Source organism: Bombus huntii, chromosome 5 (assembly GCF_024542735.1).
Source record: "Bombus huntii isolate Logan2020A chromosome 5, iyBomHunt1.1, whole genome shotgun sequence".
Classification (NCBI taxonomy): Eukaryota; Metazoa; Arthropoda; class Insecta; order Hymenoptera; family Apidae; genus Bombus; species Bombus huntii.
In genome coordinates, this window is record NC_066242.1 from 3,641,538 (window position 1) to 3,668,349 (window position 26,812).

A 26,812-nucleotide genomic window follows, 5' to 3' on the forward strand; every position below is an offset into this window, starting at 1 on the left:
TAACGTTATACCTTATAACGTTATACCATATAACGTAATACGTTATAACGATATACCATATAACGTAATACGTTATAACGTTATACCATATAACGTAATACGTTATAACGTTATACCAGATAACGTAATTCGTTATGACGATATAACATATAACGTAATACGTTATAACGTTATACCTAATAACGTTATAACATATAACGTAATACGTTATAACGTTTTACCATGTAACGTAATACGTTATAACGTTATACCATATAAAGCAATACGTTATAACGTTACACCATATAACGTAATAAGTTATAAGGTTATACCATATAACGTAATGCGTTATAACGTTTTACCATATAACGTAATACGTTATAACGTTATAACAGTTAACGTAATACGTTATAACGGCATACCATATAACGTTATACCATATAACGTAATACGTCATAACGTTATACCATATAACTTTATACGTCATAACGTTATACCATATAACGTAATACGTTATAACGTCTTACCATATAACGTAAAACGTTATAACGGTATACCATATAACGTTATACCATATAACGTTATACCATATAACGTAATACGTCATAACGTTATACCATATAACGTAATACGTCATAGCGTTATACCATATAACGTAATACGTTATAACGTTATACCATATAACGTAATACGTTATAACGATATACCATATAACGTAATACATTATAACGTTATACCATATAACGTAATACGTTATAACGTTATACCAGATAACGTAATTCGTTATGACGATATAACATATAACGTAATACGTTATAACGTTATACCTTATAACGTTATACCATATAACGTAATACGTTATAACGATATACCATATAACGTAATACGTTATAACGTTATACCATATAACGTAATACGTTATAACCTTTTACCATGTAACGTAATACGTTATAACGTTATACCATATGAAGCAATACGTTATAACGTTACACCATATAACGTAATAAGTTATAAGGTTATACCATATAACGTAATACGTTATAACGTTTTACCATATAACGTAATACGTTATAACGTTATACCATATAACGTAATACGTTATAACGTTATACCATATAACGTAATTCGTTATGACGATATACCATATAAAGTAATACGTTATAACGTTACACTATATAGCGTAATACGATATAACGTTATACCATATAACGTAATAAGCTATAACGTTATACCATATAACGTAATACGTTAGAACGTTATACTATATTACGTAACACGTTATAACGTTATGCCATATAACGTAATACGTTACAACGGCATACCATATAATGTTATACCATATAACGTAATACGTTATAACGTTATACCATATAACGTAATACGTTATAACGTTATACCATATAACGTGATACGTTATAACGTTATACCATATAACGCGATACGTTATAACGTTATACCATATAACGTGATACGTTATAACGTTATACCATATAACGTGATACGTTATAACGTTATACTATATTACGTAATACGTTATAACGTTATACCATATAAAGTAATACGTTATAACGTTATACCATATAACGTAATACGTTATAACGTTATAGCATATAACGTAGTACGTTATAACGTTATACCATATAACGTAGTACGTGAAAACGTTATACCATTTAACGTAATACGTTATAACGTTATACCATATAACGTAATACGTTATAACGTCGTTCCATATAACGTAATACGTTATAACGTCATCCCATATAACGTAATACGTTATAATGTTATACCATATAACGTAATTCGTTATGACGATATACCATATAAAGTAATACGTTATAACGTTACACTATATAGCGTAATACGATATAACGTTATACCATATAACGTAATACGCTATAACGTTATACCATATAACGTAATACGTTATAACGTTATACTATATTACGTAACACGTTATAACGTTATACCATATAACGTAATACGTTACAACGGCATACCATATAATGTTATACCATATAACGTAATACGTTATAACGTTATACCATATAACGTAATACGTTATAACGTTATACCACATAACGTGATACGTTATAACGTTATACCATATAACGTGATACGTTATAACGTTATACCATATAACGTGATACGTTATAACGTTATACCATATAACGTGATACGTTATAACGTTATACTATATTACGTAATACGTTATAACGTTATACCATATAAAGTAATACGTTATAACGTTATACCATATAACGTAATACGTTATAACGTTATAGCATATAACGTAGTACGTTATAACGTTATACCATATAACGTAGTACGTGAAAACGTTATACCATTTAACGTAATACGTTATAACGTTATACCATATAACGTGATACGTTATAACGTTATACCATATAACGTAATACGTTATGACGTTATACCATATAACGTAATACGTTATGACGTTATACCATATAACGTAATACGTTATAACGTTATACCATATAACGTAATACGTTATAACGTTATACCATATAACGTAGTACGTTATAACGTTATACCATATAACGTGATACGTTATAACGTTATACTATATTACGTAATACGTTATAACGTTATACCATATAAAGTAATACGTTATAACGTTATACCATATAACGTAAAACGTTATAACGTTATACTATATTACGTAATACGTTATAACGTTATACCATATAACGTAATACGTTATAACGGCATACCATATAACGTTATACCATATAACGTAGTACGTGAAAACGTTATACCATTTAACGTAATACGTTATAACGTTATACCATATAACGTGATACGTTATAACGTTATACAACATAACGTAATACGTTATGACGTTATACCATATAACGTAATACGTTATAACGTTATACCATATAACGTAATACGTTATAACGTTATACCATATAACGTAGTACGTTATAACGTTATACCATATAACGTGATACGTTATAACGTTATACTATATTACGTAAAACGTTATAACGTTATACTATATAAAGTAATACGTTATAACGTTATACCATATAACGTAAAACGTTATAACGTTATACTATATTACGTAATACGTTATAACGTTATACCATATAACGTAATACGTTATAACGTTATACCATATAACGTAATACGTTATAACGGCATACCATATAACGTTATACCATATAACGTAATACGTTATAACGTTATACCATATAACGTAATACGTTATAACGTTATACCATATAACGTAATACGTTATAACGTTATACCATATAACGTAATACGTTATAACGTTATACCATATAACGTAGTACGTTATGACATTATACCATATAACGTAATACGTTATAACGATATACCATATAACGTGATACGTCATAACATAATACCATATATCGTAATACGTTATAACGTTATACCATACAACGTAATACGTTATAACGTTATACCATATAACGTAGTACGTTATAACGTTATACCATATAACGTAGTACGTAAAAACGTTATACCATTTAACGTAATACGTTATAACGTTATACCATTTAACGTGATACGTTATAACGTTATACCATATAACGTAATACGTTATAACGATATACCATATAACGTAATACGTCATAACATAATACCATATAACGTAATACGTTATAACGTTATACCATATAACGTAATGCGATATAACGTTATACCATATAACGTAATACGTCATAACGTTATACCATATAACGTAATACGTCATAACGTTATACCATATAACGTAATACGTTATAACGTCTTACCATATAACGTAATACGCTATAACGGTATACCATATAACGTTATACCATATAACGTAATACGTTATAACGTTATACCATGTAACGTGATACGTTATAACGTTATACCATATAACGTAATACGTTATAACGTTATACCATATAACGTAATACGTTATATCGTTATACCATATAACGTAATACGTTATAACGTTATACCATATAACGTAGTACGTTATAACATTATACCATATAACGTAATACGTTATAACGATATAAAATATAACGTCTTACGTCACAACATAATACCAGATAACGTAATACGTTATAGCGTTATACCATATAACGTAATACGTCATAACGTTATACCATATAACGTAATACGTCATAACGTTATACCATATAACGTAATACGTTATAACGTTATAACGTTATACCATATAACGTAATACGTTATAACGTCTTACCATATAACGTAATACGTTATAACGGTATACCATATAACGTTATACCATATAACGTAATACGTCATAACGTTATACCATATAACGTAATACGTCATAACGTTATACCATATAACGTAATACGTTATAACGTCTTACCATATAACGTAATACGTTATAACGTTATACCAGATAACGTAATGCGTTATGACGATATAACATATAACGTAATACGTTATAACGTTATACCTTATAACGTTATACCATATAACGTAATACGTTATAACGATATACCATATAACGTAATACGTTATAACGTTATACCATATAACGTAATACGTTATAACGTTATACCAGATAACGTAATTCGTTATGACGATATAACATATAACGTAATACGTTATAACGTTATACCTAATAACGTTATACCATATAACGTAATACGTTATAACGTTTTACCATGTAACGTAATACGTTATAACGTTATACCATATAAAGCAATACGTTATAACGTTACACCATATAACGTAATAAGTTATAAGGTTATACCATATAACGTAATACGTTATAACGTTTTACCATATAACGTAATACGTTATAACGTTATAACAGTTAACGTAATACGTTATAACGGCATACCATATAACGTTATACCATATAACGTAATACGTTATAACGTTATACCATATAACGTAATACGTTATAACGTTATACCATATAACGTAATACGTTATAGCGTTATACCATATAACGTATTACGTTATAAAGTTATACCATATAACGTAATACGTTATAACGTTATACCAGATAACGTAATACGTCATAACGTTATACCATATAACGTAATACGTCATAACGTTATACCATATAACGTAATACGTTATAACGTTATAACGTTACACCATATAACGTAATACGTTATAACGTCTTACCATATAACGTAATACGTTATAACGGTATACCATATAACGTTATACCATATAACGTAATACGTTATAACGTTATACCATATAACGTAATACGTTATAACGATATACCATATAACGTAATACATTATAACGTTATACCAGATAACGTAATACGTTATAACGTTATACCAGATAACGTAATTCGTTATGACGATATAACATATAACGTAATACGTTATAACGTTATACCTTATAACGTTATACCATATAACGTAATACGTTATAACGATATACCATATAACGTAATACGTTATAACGTTATACCATATAACGTAATACGTTATAACGTTTTACCATGTAACGTAATACGTTATAACGTTATACCATATGAAGCAATACGTTATAACGTTACACCATATAACGTAATACGTCATAACATTATACCATATATCGTAATAAGTTATAACGTTATACCATATAACGTATACGTTATAACGTTATACCAGATAACGTAATACTATATAACGTTATACCATATAACGTAATACGATATAACGTTATACCAAATAACGTAATACGTTATAACGTTATAACGGCATACCTTATAACGTTATACCATATAACGTAATACGTTATAACGTTATACCATTTAACCTAATACGTTATAACGTTATACCATATAGCGTATTACGTTATAACGTTATACCATATAACGTAATACGTTATAACTTTATACCATATAACGTAATATGTTATAACGCTATGCCATATAACGTAATACGTTATAACGTTGTGCCATATAACGTAATACGTTATAACGTTATACCATATAACGTAATACGTTATAACGTTATACCATATAACGTAATACGTTATAGCGTTATACCATATAACGTAGTACGTTATAACATTATACCATATAACGTAATAAGTTATAACGATATACCATATAACGTAATACGTCATAACATAATACCATATAACGTAATACGTTATAACGTTATACCATATAACGTATTACGTTATAACGTTATACTATATAACGTAATACGTTATAACGTTATACCAGATAACGTAATACGATATAACGTTATACCATATAACGTAATACGTCATAACGTTATACCATATAACGTAATACGTCATAACGTTATACCATATAACGTAATACGTTATAACGTTTTACCATATATCGCAATACGTTATAACGGTATATCATATAACGTTATACCATATTACGTAATACGTTATAACGTTATACCATGTAACGCGATACGTTATAACGTTATACCATATAACGTAATACGTTATAACGTTATACCATATAGCGTATTACGTTATAACGTTATACCATATAACGTAATACGTTATAACTTTATACCATATAACGTAATACGTTATAACGTTATACAATATAACGTAATACGTTATAACGTCGTTCCATATAGCGTAATACGTTATAACGTCATCCCATATAACGTAATACGTTATAACGTTATACCATATATCGTAATTCGTTATGACGATATACCATATAAAGTAATACGTTATAACGTTACACTATATAGCGTAATACGATATAACGTTATACCATATAACGTAATACGCTATAACGTTATACCATATAACGTAATACGTTATAACGTTATACTATATTACGTAACACGTTATAACGTTATACCATATAACGTAATACGTTACAACGGCATACCATATAATGTTATACCATATAACGTAATACGTTATAACGTTATACCATATAACGTGATACGTTATAACGTTATACCATATAACGTGATACGTTATAACGTTATACCATATAACGTGATAGGTTATAACGTTATACCATATAACGTGATACGTTATAACGTTATACTATATTACGTAATACGTTAGAACGTTATACCATATAAAGTAATACGTTATAACGTTATACCATATAACGTAATACGTTATAACGTTATACTATATTACGTAATACGTTATAACGTTATACCATATAACGTAATACGTTATAACGGCATACCATATAACGTTATACCATATAACGTAATACGTTATAACGTTATACCATATAACGTAATACGTTATAACGTTATACTATATTACGTAATACGTTATAACGTTATACCTTATAACGTTATACCATATAACGTAATACGTTATAACGATATACCATATAACGTAATACGTTATAACGTTATACCATATAACGTAATACGTTATAACCTTTTACCATGTAACGTAATACGTTATAACGTTATACCATATGAAGCAATACGTTATAACGTTACACCATATAACGTAATAAGTTATAAGGTTATACCATATAACGTAATACGTTATAACGTTTTACCATATAACGTAATACGTTATAACGTTATACCATATAACGTAATACGTTATAACGTTATACCATATAACGTAATTCGTTATGACGATATACCATATAAAGTAATACGTTATAACGTTACACTATATAGCGTAATACGATATAACGTTATACCATATAACGTAATAAGCTATAACGTTATACCATATAACGTAATACGTTATAACGTTATACTATATTACGTAACACGTTATAACGTTATACCATATAACGTAATACGTTACAACGGCATACCATATAATGTTATACCATATAACGTAATACGTTATAACGTTATACCATATAACGTAATACGTTATAACGTTATACCATATAACGTGATACGTTATAACGTTATACCATATAACGCGATACGTTATAACGTTATACCATATAACGTGATACGTTATAACGTTATACCATATAACGTGATACGTTATAACGTTATACTATATTACGTAATACGTTATAACGTTATACCATATAAAGTAATACGTTATAACGTTATACCATATAACGTAATACGTTATAACGTTATAGCATATAACGTAGTACGTTATAACGTTATACCATATAACGTAGTACGTGAAAACGTTATACCATTTAACGTAATACGTTATAACGTTATACCATATAACGTAATACGTTATAACGTCGTTCCATATAACGTAATACGTTATAACGTCATCCCATATAACGTAATACGTTATAATGTTATACCATATAACGTAATTCGTTATGACGATATACCATATAAAGTAATACGTTATAACGTTACACTATATAGCGTAATACGATATAACGTTATACCATATAACGTAATACGCTATAACGTTATACCATATAACGTAATACGTTATAACGTTATACTATATTACGTAACACGTTATAACGTTATACCATATAACGTAATACGTTACAACGGCATACCATATAATGTTATACCATATAACGTAATACGTTATAACGTTATACCATATAACGTAATACGTTATAACGTTATACCATATAACGTGATACGTTATAACGTTATACCATATAACGTGATACGTTATAACGTTATACCATATAACGTGATACGTTATAACGTTATACCATATAACGTGATAGGTTATAACGTTATACCATATAACGTGATACGTTATAACGTTATACTATATTACGTAATACGTTAGAACGTTATACCATATAAAGTAATACGTTATAACGTTATACCATATAACGTAATACGTTATAACGTTATACTATATTACGTAATACGTTATAACGTTATACCATATAACGTAATACGTTATAACGGCATACCATATAACGTTATACCATATAACGTAATACGTTATAACGTTATACCATATAACGTAATACGTTATAACGTTATACTATATTACGTAATACGTTATAACGTTATACCTTATAACGTAATACGCTATAACGTTATACCATATAACGTAATACGTTATAACGTTATACTATATTACGTAACACGTTATAACGTTATACCATATAAGGTAATACGTTACAACGGCATACCATATAATGTTACACCATATAACGTAATAAGTTATAAGGTTATACCATATAACGTAATACGTTATAACCTTTTACCATGTAACGTAATACGTTATAACGTTATACCATATAACGTAGTACGTGAAAACGTTATACCATTTAACGTAATACGTTATAACGTTATACCATATAACGTAATACGTTATAACGTTATACCATATAACGTAATACGTTATAACGTTATACTATATTACGTAACACGTTATAACGTTATACCATATAACGTAATACGTTACAACGGCATACCATATAATGTTATACCATATAACGTAATACGTTATAACGTTATACCATATAACGTGATACGTTATAACGTTATACCATATAACGTGATACGTTATAACGTTATACCATATAACGTGATAGGTTATAACGTTATACCATATAACGTGATACGTTATAACGTTATACTATATTACGTAATACGTTAGAACGTTATACCATATAAAGTAATACGTTATAACGTTATACCATATAACGTAATACGTTATAACGTTATACTATATTACGTAATACGTTATAACGTTATACCATATAACGTAATACGTTATAACGGCATACCATATAACGTTATACCATATAACGTAATACGTTATAACGTTATACCATATAACGTAATACGTTATAACGTTATACTATATTACGTAATACGTTATAACGTTATACCATATAACGTAATACGTTATAACGTTATAGCATATAACGTAGTACGTTATAACGTTATACCATATAACGTAGTACGTGAAAACGTTATACCATTTAACGTAATACGTCATAACGTTATACCATATAACGTAATACGTTATAACGTCGTTCCATATAACGTAATACGTTATAACGTCATCCCATATAACGTAATACGTTATAATGTTATACCATATAACGTAATTCGTTATGACGATATACCATATAAAGTAATACGTTATAACGTTACACTATATAGCGTAATACGATATAACGTTATACCATATAACGTAATACGCTATAACGTTATACCATATAACGTAATACGTTATAACGTTATACTATATTACGTAACACGTTATAACGTTATACCATATAACGTAATACGTTACAACGGCATACCATATAATGTTATACCATATAACGTAATACGTTATAACGTTATACCATATAACGTAATACGTTATAACGTTATACCACATAACGTGATACGTTATAACGTTATACCATATAACGTGATACGTTATAACGTTATACCATATAACGTGATACGTTATAACGTTATACCATATAACGTGATACGTTATAACGTTATACTATATTACGTAATACGTTATAACGTTATACCATATAAAGTAATACGTTATAACGTTATACCATATAACGTAATACGTTATAACGTTATAGCATATAACGTAGTACGTTATAACCTTATACCATATAACGTAGTACGTGAAAACGTTATACCATTTAACGTAATACGTTATAACGTTATACCATATAACGTGATACGTTATAACGTTATACCATATAACGTAATACGTTATGACGTTATACCATATAACGTAATACGTTATGACGTTATACCATATAACGTAATACGTTATAACGTTATACCATATAACGTAATACGTTATAACGTTATACCATATAACGTAGTACGTTATAACGTTATACCATATAACGTGATACGTTATAACGTTATACTATATTACGTAATACGTTATAACGTTATACCATATAAAGTAATACGTTATAACGTTATACCATATAACGTAAAACGTTATAACGTTATACTATATTACGTAATACGTTATAACGTTATACCATATAACGTAATACGTTATAACGGCATACCATATAACGTTATACCATATAACGTAGTACGTGAAAACGTTATACCATTTAACGTAATACGTTATAACGTTATACCATATAACGTGATACGTTATAACGTTATACAACATAACGTAATACGTTATGACGTTATACCATATAACGTAATACGTTATAACGTTATACCATATAACGTAATACGTTATAACGTTATACCATATAACGTAGTACGTTATAACGTTATACCATATAACGTGATACGTTATAACGTTATACTATATTACGTAAAACGTTATAACGTTATACTATATAAAGTAATACGTTATAACGTTATACCATATAACGTAAAACGTTATAACGTTATACTATATTACGTAATACGTTATAACGTTATACCATATAACGTAATACGTTATAACGTTATACCATATAACGTAATACGTTATAACGGCATACCATATAACGTTATACCATATAACGTAATACGTTATAACGTTATACCATATAACGTAAAACGTTATAACGTTATACTATATTACGTAATACGTTATAACGTTATACCATATAACGTAATACGTTATAACGGCATACCATATAACGTTATACCATATAACGTAGTACGTGAAAACGTTATACCATTTAACGTAATACGTTATAACGTTATACCATATAACGTGATACGTTATAACGTTATACAACATAACGTAATACGTTATGACGTTATACCATATAACGTAATACGTTATAACGTTATACCATATAACGTAATACGTTATAACGTTATACCATATAACGTAGTACGTTATAACGTTATACCATATAACGTGATACGTTATAACGTTATACTATATTACGTAAAACGTTATAACGTTATACTATATAAAGTAATACGTTATAACGTTATACCATATAACGTAAAACGTTATAACGTTATACTATATTACGTAATACGTTATAACGTTATACCATATAACGTAATACGTTATAACGTTATACCATATAACGTAATACGTTATAACGGCATACCATATAACGTTATACCATATAACGTAATACGTTATAACGTTATACCATATAACGTAATACGTTATAACGTTATACCATATAACGTAATACGTTATAACGTTATACCATATAACGTAATACGTTATAACGTTATACCATATAACGTAGTACGTTATGACATTATACCATATAACGTAATACGTTATAACGATATACCATATAACGTGATAAGTCATAACATAATACCATATATCGTAATACGTTATAACGTTATACCATACAACGTAATACGTTATAACGTTATACCATATAACGTAGTACGTTATAACGTTATACCATATAACGTAGTACGTAAAAACGTTATACCATTTAACGTAATACGTTATAACGTTATACCATTTAACGTGATACGTTATAACGTTATACCATATAACGTAATACGTTATAACGATATACCATATAACGTAATACGTCATAACATAATACCATATAACGTAATACGTTATAACGTTATACCATATAACGTAATGCGATATAACGTTATACCATATAACGTAATACGTCATAACGTTATACCATATAACGTAATACGTCATAACGTTATACCATATAACGTAATACGTTATAACGTCTTACCATATAACGTAATACGCTATAACGGTATACCATATAACGTTATACCATATAACGTAATAAGTTATAACGTTATACCATGTAACGTGATACGTTATAACGTTATACCATATAACGTAATACGTTATAACGTTATACCATATAACGTAATACGTTATATCGTTATACCATATAACGTAATACGTTATAACGTTATACCATATAACGTAGTACGTTATAACATTATACCATATAACGTAATACGTTATAACGATATAAAATATAACGTATTACGTCACAACATAATACCAGATAACGTAATACGTTATAGCGTTATACCATATAACGTAATACGTCATAACGTTATAACGTTATACCATATAACGTAATACGTTATAACGTCTTACCATATAACGTAATACGTTATAACGGTATACCATATAACGTTATACCATATAACGTTATACCATATAACGTAATACGTCATAACGTTATACCATATAACGTAATACGTCATAACGTTATACCATATAACGTAATACGTTATAACGTCTTACCATATAACGTAATACGTTATAACGTTATACCAGATAACGTAATGCGTTATGACGATATAACATATAACGTAATACGTTATAACGTTATACCTTATAACGTTATACCATATAACGTAATACGTTATAACGATATACCATATAACGTAATACGTTATAACGTTATACCATATAACGTAATACGTTATAACGTTATACCAGATAACGTAATTCGTTATGACGATATAACATATAACGTAATACGTTATAACGTTATACCTAATAACGTTATACCATATAACGTAATACGTTATAACGTTTTACCATGTAACGTAATACGTTATAACGTTATACCATATAAAGCAATACGTTATAACGTTACACCATATAACGTAATAAGTTATAAGGTTATACCATATAACGTAATACGTTATAACGTTTTACCATATAACGTAATACGTTATAACGTTATAACAGTTAACGTAATACGTTATAACGGCATACCATATAACGTTATACCATATAACGTAATACGTTATAACGTTATACCATATAACGTAATACGTTATAACGTTATACCATATAACGTAATACGTTATAGCGTTATACCATATAACGTAATACGTCATAACGTTATACCATACAACGTAATACGTTATAACGTTATAACGTTACACCATATAACGTAATACGTTATAACGTCTTACCATATAACGTAATACGTTATAACGGTATACCATATAACGTTATACCATATAACGTAATACGTTATAACGTTATACCATATAACGTAATACGTTATAACGATATACCATATAACGTAATACATTATAACGTTATACCATATAACGTAATACGTTATAACGTTATACCAGATAACGTAATTCGTTATGACGATATAACATATAACGTAATACGTTATAACGTTATACCTTATAACGTTATACCATATAACGTAATACGTTATAACGATATACCATATAACGTAATACGTTATAACGTTATACCATATAACGTAATACGTTATAACGTTTTACCATGTAACGTAATACGTTATAACGTTATACCATATGAAGCAATACGTTATAACGTTACACCATATAACGTAATACGTCATAACATTATACCATATATCGTAATAAGTTATAACGTTATACCATATAACGTATACGTTATAACGTTATACCAGATAACGTAATACTATATAACGTTATACCATATAACGTAATACGATATAACGTTATACCAAATAACGTAATACGTTATAACGTTATACCAGATAACGTAATTCGTTATGACGATATAACATATAACGTAATACGTTATAACGTTATACCTTATAACGTTATACCATATAACGTAATACGTTATAACGATATACCATATAACGTAATACGTTATAACGTTATACCATATAACGTAATACGTTATAACGTTTTACCATGTAACGTAATACGTTATAACGTTATACCATATGAAGCAATACGTTATAACGTTACACCATATAACGTAATACGTCATAACATTATACCATATATCGTAATAAGTTATAACGTTATACCATATAACGTAATACGTTATAACGTTATACCATTTAACCTAATACGTTATAACGTTATACCATATAGCGTATTACGTTATAACGTTATACCATATAACGTAATACGTTATAACTTTATACCATATAACGTAATATGTTATAACGCTATGCCATATAACGTAATACGTTATAACGTTGTGCCATATAACGTAATACGTTATAACGTTATACCATATAACGTAATACGTTATAACGTTATACCATATAACGTAATACGTTATAGCGTTATACCATATAACGTAGTACGTTATAACATTATACCATATAACGTAATACGTTATAACGATATACCATATAACGTAATACGTCATAACATAATACCATATAACGTAATACGTTATAACGTTATACCATATAACGTATTACGTTATAACGTTATACTATATAACGTAATACGTTATAACGTTATACCAGATAACGTAATACGATATAACGTTATACCATATAACGTAATACGTCATAACGTTATACCATATAACGTAATACGTCATAACGTTATACCATATAACGTAATACGTTATAACGTTTTACCATATATCGCAATACGTTATAACGGTATATCATATAACGTTATACCATATTACGTAATACGTTATAACGTTATACCATGTAACGCGATACGTTATAACGTTATACCATATAACGTAATACGTTATAACGTTATACCATATAGCGTATTACGTTATAACGTTATACCATATAACGTAATACGTTATAACTTTATACCATATAACGTAATACGTTATAACGTTATACAATATAACGTAATACGTTATAACGTCGTTCCATATAGCGTAATACGTTATAACGTCATCCCATATGACGTAATACGTTATAACGTTATACCATATATCGTAATTCGTTATGACGATATACCATATAAAGTAATACGTTATAACGTTACACTATATAGCGTAATACGATATAACGTTATACCATATAACGTAATACGCTATAACGTTATACCATATAACGTAATACGTTATAACGTTATACTATATTACGTAACACGTTATAACGTTATACCATATAACGTAATACGTTACAACGGCATACCATATAATGTTATACCATATAACGTAATACGTTATAACGTTATACCATATAACGTGATACGTTATAACGTTATACCATATAACGTGATACGTTATAACGTTATACCATAAAACGTGATAGGTTATAACGTTATACCATATAACGTGATACGTTATAACGTTATACTATATTACGTAATACGTTAGAACGTTATACCATATAAAGTAATACGTTATAACGTTATACCATATAACGTAATACGTTATAACGTTATACTATATTACGTAATACGTTATAACGTTATACCATATAACGTAATACGTTATAACGGCATACCATATAACGTTATACCATATAACGTAATACGTTATAACGTTATACCATATAACGTAATACGTTATAACGTTATACTATATTACGTAATACGTTATAACGTTATACCTTATAACGTTATACCATATAACGTAATACGTTATAACGATATACCATATAACGTAATACGTTATAACGTTATACCATATAACGTAATACGTTATAACCTTTTACCATGTAACGTAATACGTTATAACGTTATACCATATGAAGCAATACGTTATAACGTTACACCATATAACGTAATAAGTTATAAGGTTATACCATATAACGTAATACGTTATAACGTTTTACCATATAACGTAATACGTTATAACGTTATACCATATAACGTAATACGTTATAACGTTATACCATATAACGTAATTCGTTATGACGATATACCATATAAAGTAATACGTTATAACGTTACACTATATAGCGTAATACGATATAACGTTATACCATATAACGTAATAAGCTATAACGTTATACCATATAACGTAATACGTTATAACGTTATACTATATTACGTAACACGTTATAACGTTATACCATATAACGTAATACGTTACAACGGCATACCATATAATGTTATACCATATAACGTAATACGTTATAACGTTATACCATATAACGTAATACGTTATAACGTTATACCATATAACGTGATACGTTATAACGTTATACCATATAACGCGATACGTTATAACGTTATACCATATAACGTGATACGTTATAACGTTATACCATATAACGTGATACGTTATAACGTTATACTATATTACGTAATACGTTATAACGTTATACCATATAAAGTAATACGTTATAACGTTATACCATATAACGTAATACGTTATAACGTTATAGCATATAACGTAGTACGTTATAACGTTATACCATATAACGTAGTACGTGAAAACGTTATATCATTTAACGTAATACGTTATAACGTTATACCATATAACGTAATACGTTATAACGTCGTTCCATATAACGTAATACGTTATAACGTCATCCCATATAACGTAATACGTTATAATGTTATACCATATAACGTAATTCGTTATGACGATATACCATATAAAGTAATACGTTATAACGTTACACTATATAGCGTAATACGATATAACGTTATACCATATAACGTAATACGCTATAACGTTATACCATATAACGTAATACGTTATAACGTTATACTATATTACGTAACACGTTATAACGTTATACCATATAACGTAATACGTTACAACGGCATACCATATAATGTTATACCATATAACGTAATACGTTATAACGTTATACCATATAACGTAATACGTTATAACGTTATACCATATAACGTGATACGTTATAACGTTATACCATATAACGTGATACGTTATAACGTTATACCATATAACGTGATACGTTATAACGTTATACCATATAACGTGATAGGTTATAACGTTATACCATATAACGTGATACGTTATAACGTTATACTATATTACGTAATACGTTAGAACGTTATACCATATAAAGTAATACGTTATAACGTTATACCATATAACGTAATACGTTATAACGTTATACTATATTACGTAATACGTTATAACGTTATACCATATAACGTAATACGTTATAACGGCATACCATATAACGTTATACCATATAACGTAATACGTTATAACGTTATACCATATAACGTAATACGTTATAACGTTATACTATATTACGTAATACGTTATAACGTTATACCTTATAACGTAATACGCTATAACGTTATACCATATAACGTAATACGTTATAACGTTATACTATATTACGTAACACGTTATAACGTTATACCATATAACGTGATACGTTATAACGTTATACCATATAACGTGATACGTTATAACGTTATACCATATAAAGTAATACGTTATAACGTTACACTATATAGCGTAATACGATATAACGTTATACCATATAACGTAATACGCTATAACGTTATACCATATAACGTAATACGTTATAACGTTATACTATATTACGTAACACGTTATAACGTTATACCATATAACGTAATACGTTACAACGGCATACCATATAATGTTACACCATATAACGTAATAAGTTATAAGGTTATACCATATAACGTAATACGTTATAACCTTTTACCATGTAACGTAATACGTTATAACGTTATACCATATAACGTAGTACGTGAAAACGTTATACCATTTAACGTAATACGTTATAACGTTATACCATATAACGTGATACGTTATAACGTTATACCATATAACGTAATACGTTATGACGTTATACCATGTAACGTAATACGTTATGACGTTATACCATATAACGTAATACGTTATAACGTTATACCATATAACGTAATACGTTATAACGTTATACCATATAACGTAGTACGTTATAACGTTATACCATATAACGTAATACGTTATAACGTTATACTATATTACGTAATACGTTATAACGTTATACCATATAACGTAATACGTTATAACGGCATACCATATAACGTTATACCATATAACGTAATACGTTATAACGTTATACCATATAACGTAATACGTTATAACGTTATACTATATTACGTAATACGTTATAACGTTATACCTTATAACGTAATACGCTATAACGTTATACCATATAACGTAATACGTTATAACGTTATACTATATTACGTAACACGTTATAACGTTATACCATATAACGTAATACGTTACAACGGCATACCATATAATGTTACACCATATAACGTAATAAGTTATAAGGTTATACCATATAACGTAATACGTTATAACCTTTTACCATGTAACGTAATACGTTATAACGTTATACCATATAACGTAGTACGTGAAAACGTTATACCATTTAACGTAATACGTTATAACGTTATACCATATAACGTGATACGTTATAACGTTATACCATATAACGTGATACGTTATAACGTTATACCATATAACGTGATACGTTATAACGTTATACCATATAAAGTAATACGTTATAACGTTACACTATATAGCGTAATACGATATAACGTTATACCATATAACGTAATACGCTATAACGTTATACCATATAACGTAATACGTTATAACGTTATACTATATTACGTAACACGTTATAACGTTATACCATATAACGTAATACGTTACAACGGCATACCATATAATGTTACACCATATAACGTAATAAGTTATAAGGTTATACCATATAACGTAATACGTTATAACCTTTTACCATGTAACGTAATACGTTATAACGTTATACCATATAACGTAGTACGTGAAAACGTTATACCATTTAACGTAATACGTTATAACGTTATACCATATAACGTGATACGTTATAACGTTATACCATATAACGTAATACGTTATAACGTTATACCATATAACGTAATACGTTATAACGGCATACCATATAACGTTATACCATATAACGTAGTACGTGAAAACGTTATACCATTTAACGTAATACGTTATAACGTTATACCATATAACGTGATACGTTATAACGTTATACAACATAACGTAATACGTTATGACGTTATACCATATAACGTAATACGTTATAACGTTATACCATATAACGTAATACGTTATAACGTTATACCATATAACGTAGTACGTTATAACGTTGTACCATATAACGTGATACGTTATAACGTTATACTATATTACGTAAAACGTTATAACGTTATACTATATAAAGTAATACGTTATAACGTTATACCATATAACGTAAAACGTTATAACGTTATACTATATTACGTAATACGTTCTAACGTTATACCATATAACGTAATACGTTATAACGTTATACCATATAACGTAATACGTTATAACGGCATACCATATAACGTTATACCATATAACGTAATACGTTATAACGTTATACCATATAACGTAATACGTTATAACGTTATACCATATAACGTAATACGTTATAACGTTATACCATATAACGTAATACGTTATAACGTTATACCATATAACGTAGTACGTTATGACATTATACCATATAACGTAATACGTTATAACGATATACCATATAACGTGATACGTCATAACATAATACCATATATCGTAATACGTTATAACGTTATACCATACAACGTAATACGTTATAACGTTATACCATATAACGTAGTACGTTATAACGTTATACCATATAACGTAGTACGTAAAAACGTTATACCATTTAACGTAATACGTTATAACGTTATACCATTTAACGTGATACGTTATAACGTTATACCATATAACGTAATACGTTATAACGATATACCATATAACGTAATACGTCATAACATAATACCATATAACGTAATACGTTATAACGTTATACCATATAACGTAATGCGATATAACGTTATACCATATAACGTAATACGTCATAACGTTATACCATATAACGTAATACGTCATAACGTTATACCATATAACGTAATACGTTATAACGTCTTACCATATAACGTAACACGCTATAACGGTATACCATATAACGTTATACCATATAACGTAATACGTTATAACGTTATACCATGTAACGTGATACGTTATAACGTTATACCATATAACGTAATACGTTATAACGTTATACCATATAACGTAATACGTTATATCGTTATACCATATAACGTAATACGTTATAACGTTATACCATATAACGTAGTACGTTATAACATTATACCATATAACGTAATACGTTATAACGATATAAAATATAACGTATTACGTCACAACATAATACCAAATAACGTAATACGTTATAGCGTTATACCATATAACGTAATACGTCATAACGTTATACCATATAACGTTATACCATATAACGTTATACCATATAACGTAATACGTCATAACGTTATACCATATAACGTAATACGTCATAACGTTATACCCATTAACGTAATACGTTATAACGTCTTACCATATAACGTAATACGTTATAACGTTATACCAGATAACGTAATGCGTTATGACGATATAACATATAACGTAATACGTTATAACGTTATACCTTATAACGTTATACCATATAACGTAATACGTTATAACGATATACCATATAACGTAATAGGTTATAACGTTATACCATATAACGTAATACGTTATAACGTTATACCAGATAACGTAATTCGTTATGACGATATAACATATAACGTAATACGTTATAACGTTATACCTAATAACGTTATACCATATAACGTAATACGTTATAACGTTTTACCATGTAACGTAATACGTTATAACGTTATACCATATAAAGCAATACGTTATAACGTTACACCATATAACGTAATAAGTTATAAGGTTATACCATATAACGTAATACGTTATAACGTTTTACCATATAACGTAATACGTTATAACGTTATAACAGTTAACGTAATACGTTATAACGGCATACCATATAACGTTATACCATATAACGTAATACGTTATAACGTTATACCATATAACGTAATACGTTATAACGTTATACCATATAACGTAATACGTTATAGCGTTATACCATATAACGTATTACGTTATAAAGTTATACCATATAACGTAATACGTTATAACGTTATACCAGATAACGTAATACGTCATAACGTTATACCATATAACGTAATACGTCATAACGTTATACCATATAACGTAATACGTTATAACGTTATAACGTTACACCATATAACGTAATACGTTATAACGTCTTACCATATAACGTAATACGTTATAACGGTATACCATATGACGTTATACCATATAACGTAATACGTTATAACGTTATACCATGTAACGTAATACGTTATAACGTTATACCATATAACGTAATACGTTATAACGGCATACCATACAACGTTATACCAGATAACGTAATTCGTTATGACGATATACCATATAACGTAATACGTTATAACGTTATACCATATAACGTAATACGTTATAACGATATACCATATAACGTGATACGTCATAACATAATACCATATATCGTAATACGTTATAACGTTATACCATATAACGTAATACGTTATAACGGCATACCATACAACGTTATACCAGATAACGTAATTCGTTATGACGATATACAACATAACGTAATACGTTATGACGTTATACCATATAACGTAATACGTTATAACGTTATACCATATAACGTAATACGTTATAACGTTATACCATATAACGTAGTACGTTATAACGTTATACCATATAACGTGATACGTTATAACGTTATACTATATTACGTAAAACGTTATAACGTTATACTATATAAAGTAATACGTTATAACGTTATACCATATAACGTAAAACGTTATAACGTTATACTATATTACGTAATACGTTATAACGTTATACCATATAACGTAATACGTTATAACGTTATACCATATAACGTAATACGTTATAACGGCATACCATATAACGTTATACCATATAACGTAATACGTTATAACGTTATACCATATAACGTAATACGTTATAACGTTATACCATATAACGTAATACGTTATAACGTTATACCATATAACGTAATACGTTATAACGTTATACCATATAACGTAATACGTTATAACGTTATACCATATAACGTAGTACGTTATGACATTATACCATATAACGTAATACGTTATAACGATATACCATATAACGTGATACGTCATAACATAATACCATATATCGTAATACGTTATAACGTTATACCATACAACGTAATACGTTATAACGTTATACCATATAACGTAGTACGTTATAACGTTATACCATATAACGTAGTACGTAAAAACGTTATACCATTTAACGTAATACGTTATAACGTTATACCATTTAACGTGATACGTTATAACGTTATACCATATAACGTAATACGTTATAACGATATACCATATAACGTAATACGTCATAACATAATACCATATAACGTAATACGTTATAACGTTATACCATATAACGTAATGCGATATAACGTTATACCATATAACGTAATACGTCATAACGTTATACCATATAACGTAATACGTCATAACGTTATACCATATAACGTAATACGTTATAACGTCTTACCATATAACGTAATACGCTATAACGGTATACCATATAACGTTATACCATATAACGTAATACGTTATAACGTTATACCATGTAACGTGATACGTTATAACGTTATACCATATAACGTAATACGTTATAACGTTATACCATATAACGTAATACGTTATATCGTTATACCATATAACGTAATACGTTATAACGTTATACCATATAACGTAGTACGTTATAACATTATACCATATAACGTAATACGTTATAACGATATAAAATATAACGTATTACGTCACAACATAATACCAAATAACGTAATACGTTATAGCGTTATACCATATAACGTAATACGTCATAACGTTATACCATATAACGTAATACGTCATAACGTTATACCATATAACGTAATACGTTATAACGTTATAACGTTATACCATATAACGTAATACGTTATAACGTCTTACCATATAACGTAATACGTTATAACGGTATACCATATAACGTTATACCATATAACGTTATACCATATAACGTAATACGTCATAACGTTATACCATATAACGTAATACGTCATAACGTTATACCATATAACGTAATACGTTATAACGTTATACCATATAACGTAATACGTTATAACGTTATACCAGATAACGTAATTCGTTATGACGATATAACATATAACGTAATACGTTATAACGTTATACCTAATAACGTTATACCATATAACGTAATACGTTATAACGTTTAACCATGTAACGTAATACGTTATAACGTTATACCATATAAAGCAATACGTTATAACGTTACACCATATAACGTAATAAGTTATAAGGTTATACCATATAACGTAATACGTTATAACGTTTTACCATATAACGTAATACGTTATAACGTTATAACAGTTAACGTAATACGTTATAACGGCATACCATATAACGTTATACCATATAACGTAATACGTTATAACGTTATACCATATAACGTAATACGTTATAACGTTATACCATATAACGTAATACGTTATAGCGTTATACCATATAACGTATTACGTTATAAAGTTATACCATATAACGTAATACGTTATAACGTTATACCAGATAACGTAATACGTCATAACGTTATACCATATAACGTAATACGTCATAACGTTATACCATATAACGTAATACGTTATAACGTTATAACGTTACACCATATAACGTAATACGTTATAACGTCTTACCATATAACGTAATACGTTATAACGGTATACCATATAACGTTATACCATATAACGTAATACGTTATAACGTTATACCATATAACGTAATACGTTATAACGATATACCATATAACGTAATACATTATAACGTTATACCATATAACGTAATACGTTATAACGTTATACCAGATAACGTAATTCGTTATGACGATATAACATATAACGTAATACGTTATAACGTTATACCTTATAACGTTATACCATATAACGTAATACGTTATAACGATATACCATATAACGTAATACGTTATAACGTTATACCATATAACGTAATACGTTATAACGTTTTACCATGTAACGTAATACGTTATAACGTTATACCATATGAAGCAATACGTTATAACGTTACACCATATAACGTAATAAGTTATAAGGTTATACCATATAACGTAATACGTTATAACGTTTTACCATATAACGTAATACGTTATAACGTTATACCATATAACGTAATACGTTATAACGTTATACCAGATAACGTAATACGATGTAACGTTATACCATATAACGTAATACGATATAGCGTTATACCATATAGCGTAATACGTTACAACGTCATACCATATAACGTAATACGTCATAACATTATACCATATATCGTAATAAGTTATAACGTTATACCATATAACGTATACGTTATAACGTTATACCAGATAACGTAATACTATATAACGTTATACCATATAACGTAACACGATATAACGTTATACCAAATAACGTAATACGTTATATCGTTATAACGGCATACCTTATAACGTTATACCATATAACGTAATACGTTATAACGTTATACCATTTAACCTAATACGTTATAACGTTATACCATATAGCGTATTACGTTATAACGTTATACCATATAACGTAATACGTTATAACTTTGTACCATATAACGTAATACGTTATAACGCTATGCCATATAACGTAATACGTTATAACGTTGTGCCATATAACGTAATACGTTATAACGTTATACCATATAACGTAATACGTTATAACGTTATACCAAATAACGTAATACGTTATAGCGTTATACCATATAACGTAGTACGTTATAACATTATACCATATAACGTAATACGTTATAACGATATACCATATAACGTAATACGTCATAACATAATACCATATAACGTAATACGTTATAACGTTATACCATATAACGTATTACGTTATAACGTTTTACCATATAACGTAATACGTTATAACGTTATACCAGATAACGTAATACGATATAACGTTATACCATATAACGTAATACGTCATAACGTTATACCATATAACGTAATACGTCATAACGTTATACCATATAACGTAATACGTTATAACGTCTTACCATATATCGCAATACGTTATAACGGTATATCATATAACGTTGTACCATATTACGTAATACGTTATAACGTTATACCATGTAACGCGATACGTTATAACGTTATACCATATAACGTAATACGTTATAACGTTATACCATATAGCGTATTACGTTATAACGTTATACCATATAACGTAATACGTTATAACTTTATACCATATAACGTAATACGTTATAACGTTATACAATATAACGTAATACGTTATAACGTCGTTCCATATAGCGTAATACGTTATAACGTCATCCCATATAACGTAATACGTTATAACGTTATACCATATATCGTAATTCGTTATGACGATATACCATATAAAGTAATACGTTATAACGTTACACTATATAGCGTAATACGATATAACGTTATACCATATAACGTAATACGCTATAACGTTATACCATATAACGTAATACGTTATAACGTTATACTATATTACGTAACACGTTATAACGTTATACCATATAACGTAATACGTTACAACGGCATACCATATAATGTTATACCATATAACGTAATACGTTATAACGTTATACCATATAACGTGATACGTTATAACGTTATACCATATAACGTGATACGTTATAACTTTATACCATATAACGTGATAGGTTATAACGTTATACCATATAACGTGATACGTTATAACGTTATACTATATTACGTAATACGTTAGAACGTTATACCATATAAAGTAATACGTTATAACGTTATACCATATAACGTAATACGTTATAACGTTATACTATATTACGTAATACGTTATAACGTTATACCATATAACGTAATACGTTATAACGGCATACCATATAACGTTATACCATATAACGTAATACGTTATAACGTTATACCATATAACGTAATACGTTATAACGTTATACCATATAGCGTATTACGTTATAACGTTATACCATATAACGTAATACGTTATAACTTTATACCATATAACGTAATACGTTATAACGTTATACAATATAACGTAATACGTTATAACGTCGTTCCATATAACGTAATACGTTATAACGTCATCCCATATAACGTAATACGTTATAACGTTATACCATATAACGTAATTCGTTATGACGATATACCATATAAAGTAATACGTTATAACGTTACACTATATAGCGTAATACGATATAACGTTATACCATATAACGTAATACGCTATAACGTTATAACA